We start from the raw sequence: 12,930 nt of genomic DNA on the forward strand, positions 1-12,930 counted from the left end.
CTATCTCCGTTTGACGTCCATGATAGCCCGTTGGAAAGATCTCTCCAAGGACTACGACGAAAAAGAAGATTTTTTTCAGAAAAATCGTTGAAGGTGGATTTCCCAAAAAACGTCATTTAGGGCCTCAAAACGGCTCTGGAAGTTTAGGACCAGAAAAACTGCTAAAAATAGTAAACTGTGCTATAATTAAGGAAACTGAAAAAAACTGTAACAAGCATTAGAGGGGATCCAAGTGGAATTAGCGGGTGGCCACCAATATCCACCTGGATCATTCCTCCCCCTTAGGAAGCAATGGTCCCCATTGCGTTGAGTTCCTCCATGAGATGAGGGAACTTCTGTTGCACTTGGTCCTTGGTGAGCCACTTGCCCTGGTGAAGGAGTTGTCCTGCTTTGACAACTGGATACAGTTGGATATTCTGCTGGCGAGTGTGCTTGATCTGTGTGTCCATGATCGATCAGTTGCAGCTTGTTCCATGCAAGCTGGATTTAACTCTGTGGGTGTGAGTTGTTCTGCAATGTCGGACGTGTCTAGTAATGGTGGAAAGTATGGCCGAAGGCGGTCGACATTGAACACCGGGTGTAGGCCAAGGAATGGGGGAATGCTGAGCTCAAATGCATTCTCTCCCACAGCCTTGGTAATGGTGTAAGGGCCATATCAGAGTGGTCTGAGTTTCCGATAGGCTCCGGTAAGGCGTTCCTTTTGCAAATGCAACCAGACTTTGTCGCCCACTCGAAACTTGTGTAGCACCCGATGTTGATCATGTCGCTTCTTGTACTTGACGTTTGATTTCTCCAAAATGTCATGGACCTGCTGGCGAATATGTTGGATGTGCTCATTGAAGCTGTTTGCCTTATCTGTTCCAGACTGGACATGAGCAGAATCTGCGTGAGTAGCTGCAAATGGCATGGCCACATCGATGGGACATAGTGGTTGGAATCCTAATCCCACCTGAAAATGGTTGTGGCCAGTCGAGCCATGGAGAGCCCGGTTGTAGTTGTGCTGAACATAGGGAAGGCTCTCGTACCATGTGTGTGGATGCTTTGAGTTGTACATGCACAGAATGTGTACGATCATCCTGTTGACGACCTCAGTCTGGCCATTAGTTTGAGGATGGAAGGCTGTGGACTTAGTGAGTTTGGTGTCCAGCATCGACCAGAGGCTAGACCAAAATGTACTGAGGAACCTGCTGTCCCGATCCGAAATGATAGACTGTGGGATCCCAAAGTGTACCCATACTCGTTCAAACAAGAGTTTAGCAGTGGCTTCTACTGTGATATTCTTCTTGCAGGCCACCATAATGGCCATCTTCGAGAACCTGTCGATGACCACAAAAACACAGTCATTTCCATGCCTAGTGGAAGGGAGGCCTGACATGTAATCCATGGAGATGGATTCCCAAGGTCGACTAGGGGTAGGCAGGGGGCTATAGAGGCCCTGCTTCTTGATGGTCGGTTTGGCAATGGCACAAGCAGTGCATGATCTGATGTACTTCCCGACATCCTGTCGAAGATTCGGCCAATAGAAATATTTCTGCAATACAGCCACCGTTTTTTCAACCCCAAAATGCCCAACGGCCCGACTGTAGTGTGCTTCCCATATCATCTTGGCACGCTCGCTGGAAGGAACACAAAGGTGACCCAGGTGGCATAACAGGTCGTCTTGGAGGTGAAAATCTTTAACATGTTGACCCTCCAAGAGTGTCTGGTATGTGTGGCCGAATTCCGGGTCGCTTTTGTAGAGCAGTGGCCAATCAGAAGTCTCGTGCCCACAAGAGTTGAGCACGGTGGTTAATGCCATGATCGGTGGTCGACTGAGGCAATCTGCGACATTATTGGTGCTTCCTTTCTTATACTTGATATTCAAATGGAACTGTTGCAGGTATGTGGACCACTTTTGATGGCGATCATTCTGCAATTTCCCTTGGGTCTGTATGAACTGCAGGGGTCGGTGGTCTGTGTGGATGACCGTTTCCTTCCCCAAAATGTAATGCTTTCATTGTCGACAGGCCTGCACAATGGAATACATCTCTTTGTCATAATTGGGATACTTCCGGACTGTGTCTGAAAGTGTCTCACTGTGATATGCCACTGGATGCCCGTGTTGAGTAAGGACTACCCAATAGCATAGTCAGAGGCATCTGTCTCGACCTCAAATGGTTGTTGCAAGTCTGGTAATGCAAGAACTGGTGTTGTGCAAAGTCGACCTTTCAACTCTGTGAATGCCTTCCGTTGAGATTCGGACCAAATTTTTTTTGCTTTCGCTCCTCCCTTGGTGACCTGACTCAAGGGCCAAGTGATATGAGAAAATCCCAACACGAACCTGCGGTAGAAGTTGGCAAGGCCTAGAAAGCTGCGAAGCTCTGTCAGAGTTGTTGGAGATGGCCAATCACGAATGACTTGGATCTTGGCTGGATCCACATGCACCCCTCGTTCATCAATAATGTATCCAAGATACTGAACCTGGGTCATGCCAAAAGTGCATTTCTCCAAATTGGCACATAACTTGTATTGTCGCAGTGTTTGGAGAACCTGTCGGATGTGGTGGAGGTGCTCTTCCCAAGTCTTGCTAAAGATCAAGATGTCATCCAAGTATACCACTACAAATGAGTTGGTGAATGGCCGCAATATGTCGTCCATTAGCCTCATGAATGTTGCAGGAGCATTCGTCAATCCGAAAGGCATAACCAACCATTCGAAAAGGCCCTCCTTGGCTTTGAAGGCAGTCTTCCACACATCGGAGGGTTCGATTGGTACCTGGTGATATCCTGACTTCAAATCGATCTTGCTGAAATATTTTGCCCCCTTTAGTTGGTCCAGGAGATCATCAATCCATGGGATTGGGTACCTATTACAGACAGTGATCTTGTTCAGCGCCCGATAGTCAATACAGAGTCTCCAAGTCCCATCCTTCTTTTGTACCAGCACGATCGGGCTCCCACAGGGCGATGAACTCGGATGGATGTGACCTTTTTGCAGCAGCTCCTGAATCTGCCTCTTGATTTCATCGTTCTCCAGAACAGAGCGCCGATAGATTGGTCCATTGGGCAGCGGCGAACCTGGGGTTAGATCAATGGATTGCTTGACCTGACAGTGCAGAGGAACACCTGCGGAGGAGGTGAAGATGTCCTCATACTCCTCCACGACCTTGTCCATCTGTAGTTGTCGTGTGGAGGGGCCCTGTCTAGAGGTCGTGGCCACCGTCTTCTTCTTTTCTTGAGAGCGTATCATCAAGAAAACAAACTTCCTGGTTTTGGAAATGAGCTTATTGCATTGTTTTACAGTAACCAAAGAGATGGCGGTAGGCGGTGCTACCTCTGGTATCCTGTACAACTTATTTCCCAAAGTAACAATAACAGCACGAGGCCTTGACTCATACACAGCATGTCGCTTCCACAAGTATGGTTGTCCTAATAACACATCACAAACTTCAAGGGGTGCAATGTCTCACAATACCTCATTCGTGAAGGGTTTGATGTTGTATGGAAGGCGACACTGTTGGCTCACGCGAAGATCCCATCCTTGGTGCAGCCACCCAATGGTGTATGGTTGTGGATGCGCTGTGGTCGGTAAGCCCAGCCGTTTCACGACCTCTGCCGAAATGAGGTTCTTTTGGCTCCCGCTGTCGACAATGAACTGTAGCAGGGAGCCCTTTACCCACATCTGGGAGTGGAAGAGACGCTCCTCCTCCTCTAGATCTTCAGGTTCCTCCTTTTGGATCTTCGTGGTGGCAACAGTGGCGTTGGGCTCCGCATCGATAATCTGCTTCCCTTTGTCATTCCCCTTATCGAGTTCTGACTCAGAGTCAGAACATGCATCTGATTCTGAAACCTTTAGGTCGGCCACCAGTGACTGGTTGGCCCCACACTCACTTGTGTTGTGAGTGGAGCTCTTATGGAACTCACACCACTTTCCGGTGTCCTATTTCGGCTTCGCGGCGCTGTTCTTTGCTTGCAGCTTTGGCGGGTTGTCTTAGGCCGCCCCACCTTGGCTTTGTCCTTTGTTCTGCGGTTTGGGGGCACCTTTCCCTTGTTTCGGATTCGCAGACCCAAAGTCTCGCTTCTTCTGTTTAAACTTTTGCTCGACCTTGACGGCATATCGGTATGCCATGCCGAGCGAGGAGATGTTCAGAAATTCTATTTCTTCTTGGATGTACTTGTGCAAGCAGCCACGGTATTTTAGTACCAAATGCTGCTCTGTATCCTTGATACCCAACTTTGTGCGAAGGGTATGGAAAATATTGGTGAACTCTGGTACGTCTTGGTCCCTTCCCTGCCGTAGTGTGGTCCACTTTATGTATTGATCCTCATAGCTTCCGACAGGGTAGTACTGCTCCTTGATGGCATCTCGGAATGAATCCCAAGTCGGTGTGACTGAAAATAGTGAGCCTGTACTTTCATCGTTCTGTTCGCAGTAGGTTTCCCACCAATCCTTCACGTGGGGGGCTGCTTTGAGAAGAGCGAAAATAATCTTTTCCCGACTAGAAAAATCATGAACAGAAAAATAACCCTCTAGCACATTTAACCATTTATCGACGGCATCTGCGTCTATCTGACCCTCGAATATGGGGATTTCAAAATTAACTTGTACCTTAAATGGTGTGGCGTTTCCAGAGTTGCTGTTGGAAGCCGATGCGTCGCCCCTGGGTAGCCGCTGAAGGATTTGGGCAAAGTTGTCCATCATCGCGTTCCTTTGTCGCTCGAGGGCTTCTTCGAGCAAGATTTTGATAGGATCTCCTGCCCCCTCGTCTTTCTTTTCATCCGCCATGGGAGGCTGTCGGGATTTGCGAGGCTGGTCTTGCAAAGGTTCGACCAGTTCAAGCCCTAACTCCTTATATCCTGACCTTGTTGGGGACATGCAAAGAAAAACAAAGAAGAAAAGCAGACCGCTCTGATACCACTGATCCAGATTTAAACAGGAACGCAATAAAATACAGAGATAACCATAAAGACAGATATGCAGCGGAAATAATACTTCAATTCATTACTGTAAAATACTGAAATATGCTTACAAACAGAAATGGAAATGAACCAGCTAGGGCGATGGTAGCTTATCTCTGAGAAGAGATGTGGTGGCTACATGCCTCTGAACTGTCCTACAATGAGGCTCGAAGGCCTATTTACTGTTGAGAAACAATGGAAAACCCTTCACATTCCAAAACCTAACCCTAGAAGATGAAACGCCAAATTGTGGGCCCCGTTTTTGGGTAAGTTGGTACATCAACTTCCCGGGGTCGCGAATTGGTCGTACTATCTCCGTTTGACGTCCATGATAGCCCGTTGGAAAGATCTCTCCGAGGACTACGACGGAAAAGAAGATTTTTATCAAAAAATCGCTGGCGGTGGATTTCCCAAAAAACGTCGTTTAGGGCCTCAAAACGGCTCCGGAAGTTTAGGACCCGAAAAGCTGCTAAAAATAGTAAACTGTGCTATAATTAAGGAAATTGAAAAAAACTGTAACAAGCATTAGAGGGGATCCAAGTGGAATTAGCGGGTGGCCACCAATATCCACCTGGATCAAGTCCATATTTCAGAAACGATATGTGTTATGCAATGATTTTCAATGTAAATTGGATTTACGCTTGCGGAACTCCATCAATGTATGAATTAAATATCTCTACAGGCGAGGATCAAGGGATGAGAGGCGAAATTGAAGCACTCGTGGCAACGCTGATCCATCAGGATGTCATTTCCTCCAGTTACACCTCAAAGCATGCCATATGTGGGATGATGAGTGCAACATCTTCAATTTCCTTCAGGAAATGATAGGGAATGATAGCCACTCCACACAGGTGCAGAGAAATGATACATAGTCATTCTCTATTCCATCGACATCCATTCATTCCCCTAGGAAGTAGAATGCTCCAGCAAAGGTGACCTCGACGTGTCATCAGTTTCACGGACCATTCTCATCTATACATTTTGATTTGTGTAATGAAAAGAGGGATGGTGAAAAGAACAGAAGATGCAAAGTCATTTCTGGCTGCATAAGTATTACCTCTGGAAATGAGATCATGGATTTTTTTTGTTTAGAAAGAACAACTTTGATTTATTATGAATAAAGAAAATTATTTTGTTGAATGAGGAGCCTTTTGTTTCAAATTTAAGGTCCTTTGCTTTTATATGTTTCGAAACAGGGTGTTGCTGCTAGCATAAATACAAATGTGTTTTGTTTTTGTGCATATTGATAACAATATAGCTTATGATTAGCCTTAGTTGTTTGAATGTAATTCTTCATCATAGTTAATTCATAGACAGCCCTGATTTGAAACTGTGTTAGACATCGTTGCAAGCTTTAATTGTATAAAAAGGAATTTGTATTCTTGTATGACTGATTGGATTGTAATTTAGATTTGGTGCAACCTTGTTCTTATGTGAACCATTAATTGATTCGTTTGGACTTGGAATTTACCTATGATGTTTAACCTCACTTTTGTTATGCTCCTGCAAGATAGATTAGGATAGTTAGGACTAGATTAGAGTAGTTAACGATAATGTAGATAAGATTTAATGCATATAGGTTAGTTGTTTCTTTTGTTGATTCAATTGAAGTCTTCCTCCAGGAAGCAATCTCTTAACACCTATAACAGTTCACGGGGTCCTTTAAAACTCGTTGGAACTGGCCACTCCAAACGAAAGCAGATCTAATTGGGGTCTGTGATTGAGTTAGTTCCCCTTGTTGGTATAACGAAAATTCGCCATGTCAACAAGTCCAAATAACGCTATCATAACTTTACCTTTATAAATCCATGCTCTCTTGCCTTCATCTCTTGTTGTCCTAACTTTAACATTTCCTCCCTCCTTTCCTCCCATTCTCGTATAGTTAAATCTTCTTCTAGAAAAAAGCGAGAACCCCTCAAGAGATGCTTCTTGCTTAAAATGATATATTTATCACACAAGCTAGGCATGATGACTTTCATGGGCTTGCCCCTCTCGCTGTTAAAATTACTCTCCCTCCGTTCTTTTAATATTTTTCTTTTCCATAGCAACTTGTCCTTCAAGAAGTCCCTTGCAAGGTCAATAGTACATTCATTTTTCCCATAGTCTTTCACCCATTTAATAATTATGTTTGCTGCTCTATTTTTTATTTCCTTGATTTCTCTATCTTACATGTTGTCAATGCGAATGTTTGTTTCTCCTTCCCTATTAGCAAAAGTGCTAATAACTTGAGCCCACGTTTTGGAAAATTTTGTGGAATATCCTTTCCTTTCTTCTCTTGCTTTCTCTTCGTGGTTGTCTATTTGGGCAATCACTTTCCCTTTATCCTAGGATGGTTTCGCATTCACCACCTATGTACTTTCCACTACATATTTCTTTATGTTTTTCACATCCGCCTTCATGTGTTTCCATTATGTCTTCCCTATGAGGAGAGCTTATTGTAGCAATTCCACTTGTTCTTTCAAAACTTTATTGCTTTCTACTAAAGCCTTGTTCTCAACTCTTATTATATGAAAATTATGATCTCTTTCTCTCTTTAGCTTCTAAAACCTTCAACCTCTGTTTTGCATTTAACAATTCTTTCACATAAAGATTAGATGACCAGGCGAGAGGTGTGGATGTGGGACTATAGAAGGCAGAATCATCAATGACTTTTCCTTTGGACTTCTTGTTGCCACATGCTTGTAGAGGGGACTTGTTTGAGTGCATATTGCGAAAGACCTGAGTACTTTCTCCTTGAGACTGTTTCTTCCTTGTTTTCTCCCATTTTAGATGGGCTAGTCTACGTTTTGAAATGCTCCCATTGTTATGAAACCAACTCATAATGGTTTCATAAAACTCTTACTATTTGGCATTGACCCAAACCCACTTCCTAGCTTTGGTAGATGAGGCAATTTTCACTTGCCCTAGATCATTTTATTCCATAGGTTCTAAAAATTCTTGTTCTGTTGTCATGTTTGAATGCATTTATAGTTGATTCGATTCTACGGTGCTTGAAACAACAAATTTTAAAATTTCCCCAAAATTGTAGTTACATGTAGTCTGAGATCCACCCTTTATTTCAAGCCATGGTTGCATCTCGTTGACATATACTCCATTAGAACAACAAACTACTCAAAGCATATCACCCTATAAAAACAAGATTTCGTTAAATCCATTGCAGATTACCCGACTCAAACGGCAAGCACTACACTCCACAGAGTAGCCTTTGCCCAACAAAACCTCGACAAAATCTGGAATAGTACCCAAAAATCTTGGTCGTCTATCTCTTCTCGCTACACTGTGCACTGTATGGAATTTATTTGATCGCATCCACTTCAGTTGTGAAAGAAAAGTTCTCGTGCTCTTCAATCCTTTTTCCCACTCTCCTAAGGCTGATAATATTTGTTCATGTTTGTGATGAACTTCTCAGCAGTTCCATAATCACCAGATTGAAATTCGTAGGGAATGATGTAATCTAACTTATAGAAGTTTTTTTAAGGTTTTTTTTTGGTTAATTTTAACCAACTTTCCACATAAATTTTTACGCTGTAAGGCGTTCCCTCTGAAAAAGACATCCCTAAATGCCACCTTGCACCATTCTCCATCATGAGATTTATTGTTAGACGATTAAAGCATTATTAGCCATCAAATGATTTCATAACTATTTCTCTGACTTGATGGATGATCTGCCCTCACGAACTGTCTCACCGTTAATTAATGGGCATGGTATATACTTGCTATGAAACTACCTTAACTATTTCTACCTTATGCTCGAGTTCTGCAAGCAGGGGTTTTGATTAGTTTCCAAACGTTTTCCAATGATTTGTGTCCTGCTGAGGTAAAATGGGTTGCAGGGTTTGATTTCTTCCTCTACATTTATTGGATTATGTGTTTTCTAACAGTTTCCCTTTTTATTGCCAGGGTTCTTCTGGCGAACAAGTATTGTCGCCGAACTTCCAGGTACTGGGTAATCTATACAAACCCTACCCTGAGTATCGAATAACGTAGGTGATTAAATGTTATGAGAGTCTTATTTGATTTACCCTATTTTTTTCTTTTGTTGGTTACATGTGCGAAGTCTTGTTCTCATTTCTAGTCCAATTCTTGCTCCACAGTGCCCCCGCCCATCTAACTTTGTAACATTTCCTTCCAGGTTTTTATTTTGACTCCTCTCAGTTAATGGGAAAGACAATGCTCTCCAGATGTGCCCACTGAATGTATGGATGACCATGAGAGTTGTAGAGCCACCAGATCCCAGAAGTCGATGGCCGAATGAGGCATTCCGCTGTCTCTGGGTGCGAAAAGCAGTTACCAAACCGTTCCCTTCAACCCTGGCCATCAGATTTAGGTCAGAAGATCGCACGGTGATCGGGAGGCCATTTGTCTCAGAGGAGAAGCTTCCAGATGCATGCATGAAGATGTACAAAAGGATATTAAAATGTATAATTTCTTCCATACCACAACGAAATGTTATTTAATTTTGTTTTTAAATCTCATATAAGTTATGTTATAAAAATTCCAAAAAAAAGAAACATATAAATTTACTCTGGGTCAAACCATGGTAGAAAAAACTGTGTTTTAACAATGGAATATTGAAAATGCATTTAATTTTGTTTTTAATCTCATATAAAATGTGTTATCAAATTTCATGAAAAAACAAAAACATATAAAATTATTGTGGGTCAAACCATTGTAGCAAAATTGCAAAGCTCCACTTTATTTCTACAATCTAAAATGTATTTACCTATTTTTACTTTTAAATCTCTACAATCTAAAATGTATGTATTGTAATAAATCATAACGCATATTGTTATTTATTACTTTTTCTTTTCAATTTTTTTATTGTTTTTTTTTTAATATTTAAAATAATTTTATATTAAATTGTTGGAATTCATAATACACATTGTTTTTCATTCTAGCTAAGAGATTTCATTTGTTCTTAATATGGATTTGGTTTTTAAATTATATATTTTAGTTTATTTAGTCAATTCTTTTTGGTTTGCTCTTAATATAGATTTGGTTTTTAAATTATATATTTTTGTTTACTTAGTTAATTCTTTTAACTTTAATAGTAATAAAATAATTACATTATTTTATCTTATATTATATTTCTTTTAACTTTAAAAGTAATAAAATAATTATAATATTTTTATACCATTATAGAAGGAATTTTATATAATTGAATAACTAGTTTTATTATTACTGAAAGAATAATTCTAATATGATTATTATGTTTTTCATTTTTTTATTTTTTATTTTTGTTTTGGTTTCAAATAATGGTTTCTAGATAAATTTAATTTGTAATAAATTTAAATTGTAATAAATTATAATGCACATTGTTATTTATTATTTCTTCTTTTGAATTATTTTTATTATTTTTTGAATATTTAAAAGAATTCTATATGAGATTGTTGGAATTCATAGTACACATTGTTTCTCATTCTCTCTAAGAGATTTGGTTTGTTCTTAATATGGATTTGGTTTTTAAATTATATATTTTTGTTTATTTAGTCAATTTTTTTGGTTTGCTCTTAATATAGATTTGGTTCTTAAATTATATATTTTTGTTTATTTAGTCAGTTCTTTTAACTTTAACAATAATAAAATAATTAGATTATTTTATCATATATTATATTTCTTTTAACTTTAAGAGTAATAAATAACTAGATTATTTTTATAGCCATTATAGAAGGAATTTTGTATAATTGAATAACTAGTTTTATTATCAATGAAAGAATAATTCTAATATTATTACTATTTTTTTCAATCATTTTTATTTTATTATTATTTTATTATTTATTATTTTGGTTGCAAATAATCTTATTAGGGTGTTATTAGTTTGTAAGATCTATTTCTTATATCTAAATATTTAAAGAATATATTCTTTTAATTGTGTATTAGAATTAAGGGGGTTTAGGTGTTTTTTCAATATGAAGAGAAGTTGTCAAGAAAACATAATGTTACATAAAAAGTTCAACAATCATAAGATTATATTGAAAAATTAAAAACATGTAGATCTATTCGGTCTTCTTTTTTTTTCATGTAATTTACAATTTTCATCTCCAAAGTAATATTTCTTTTTGTTATTGCTATTCAATCATTTACAAATTCCATTTTCAAAGTAATATTTTTTTGTTATTACTATTAAGTACTTATGCCACTATTCTCTCATGTAATTTACAATTTTCATCTCCAAAGTAATATTTCTTTTTGTTATTGCTATTCAATAATTTACAAATTCCATTTCCAAAGTAATATTTTTTGTTATTATTATTAATTACTTATGCCACTATTCTCTCATTTTAACACACAGTTGCTCTCCTCACTAGATCTCATAATACATGATAACACATAAACTATTTCTCATGGCTTAAAAGAACATAGAAATAAGTACATTTTATAATACATGATAACACATAAACAATTAAAAATTCATGAACACCATATTTTATCCTAAATCCCTTACGAGAAAATTGAATAATATATTTACTATTTCTCATGGCTTAAAAGAAGATAGAAATAAATACGTTTTATAATACATGATAACACATAAACAATTAAAATTACATGAACACCATATTTATCCTAGAATCCCTTACCAGAAAATTGAATAATATATTTACTATTTCTCATGGCTTAAAAGAAGATAGAAATAAATATGTTTTATAATAAGTGATAACACATAAACAATTAAAATTACATGAACAACATATTTTATCCTAGAATCCTTTATCAAAAATTGAATAATATATCTACTATTTCTCATGGCTTAAAAGAAGATAGAATTAAATACATTTTATAATACATGATAACACAAACAATTAAAAACACATGAACACCATATTTTATCCTAGAATCCCTTACCAGAAAATTGAATAATATATCTTACTATTTATCATGACTTAAAAGAAGATAGAAATAAATACATTTTATAACATGATAAAACCTACCTAAATAGTTAAAAATACATGAACACCATATCTTATCCTAGAATCCCTTACCATAAAATTGAATAAATATATCTACTATTTCTCATAGCTAAATAGAAGATAGAAATAAATACATTTTATAATACATGATAATACATAAACAATTAAAAAATACTTGAACACCAGATTTTATCCTAGATTCCCTTACAATAAAATTGAATAATATATGTATTATTTCTCATGGCTTAAAGAAGATAGAATATAAATAGATTTTATAATACATGATAACACAAACAATTAAAAATAAATGAACACCATATTTTTCTGGAATCCATAATTTGAATAATCCATTAGAAATCTAAAACATATATTTTTTAAGAAAATATAAAAGATATTTTAAATAAAAAAGGTAATTAAAAACATTTTAAATAAAAAAATTATTTTAAAATTATAGCTATTTATTTAATATTATTATACCATATTTATAATTGATTTATAAAAATATTTGGAGTTGTTTAACGAGGGAGAGGAATTGCCGTGAGGGCTAAAAGTAGCTAGAATCCGGACAAAAAAATTCAAAAAATCTTGTAGAGGAAGTGTTTGAATCGTGTTTTTGATGGTGGAAATGGATTCAGTACCATCAAAAATGTTTAAAACACCTAAAATTTTGAAGTTTGACAACTATAAATTGGATTTACAAAAATCCTCGCTAGATTTCTCTAAATAATATAACCCAAATTTCCATAACTTTCCGGACAACTCCTCGGCCTCGATACACTCCACGAAAATATTTAATACAAAACAATTTGACACCATACAATTAATTTCAAATCGTCTGATTTCGAAAGTAGGGTTGTACGCCCAAGTGACACCATTCGAACTGCGTCTGCCGACGTATGTCAGTGCAACGCAAGCGTATCATAAGAGTCGAAAGGTTGAATTTGACAGAGCAATAAACAGCTCCACGTGTATGTTCTTTAAATAAATTGCAATTTCCAAGTATATTCCTAATGCCAGTGCCAAATATTTTTGTTGCGCTGTCTTGAGTGTCAGTGGTTCCAGCCTTCTTTTCTCTTTAACCCGCG

This window comes from Pinus tabuliformis, chromosome 8 (assembly GCF_031772625.1).
Source record: "Pinus tabuliformis cultivar Carrire ecotype Pingquan chromosome 8, CPIR1, whole genome shotgun sequence".
In the NCBI taxonomy this organism is placed as follows: domain Eukaryota; kingdom Viridiplantae; phylum Streptophyta; class Pinopsida; order Pinales; family Pinaceae; genus Pinus; species Pinus tabuliformis.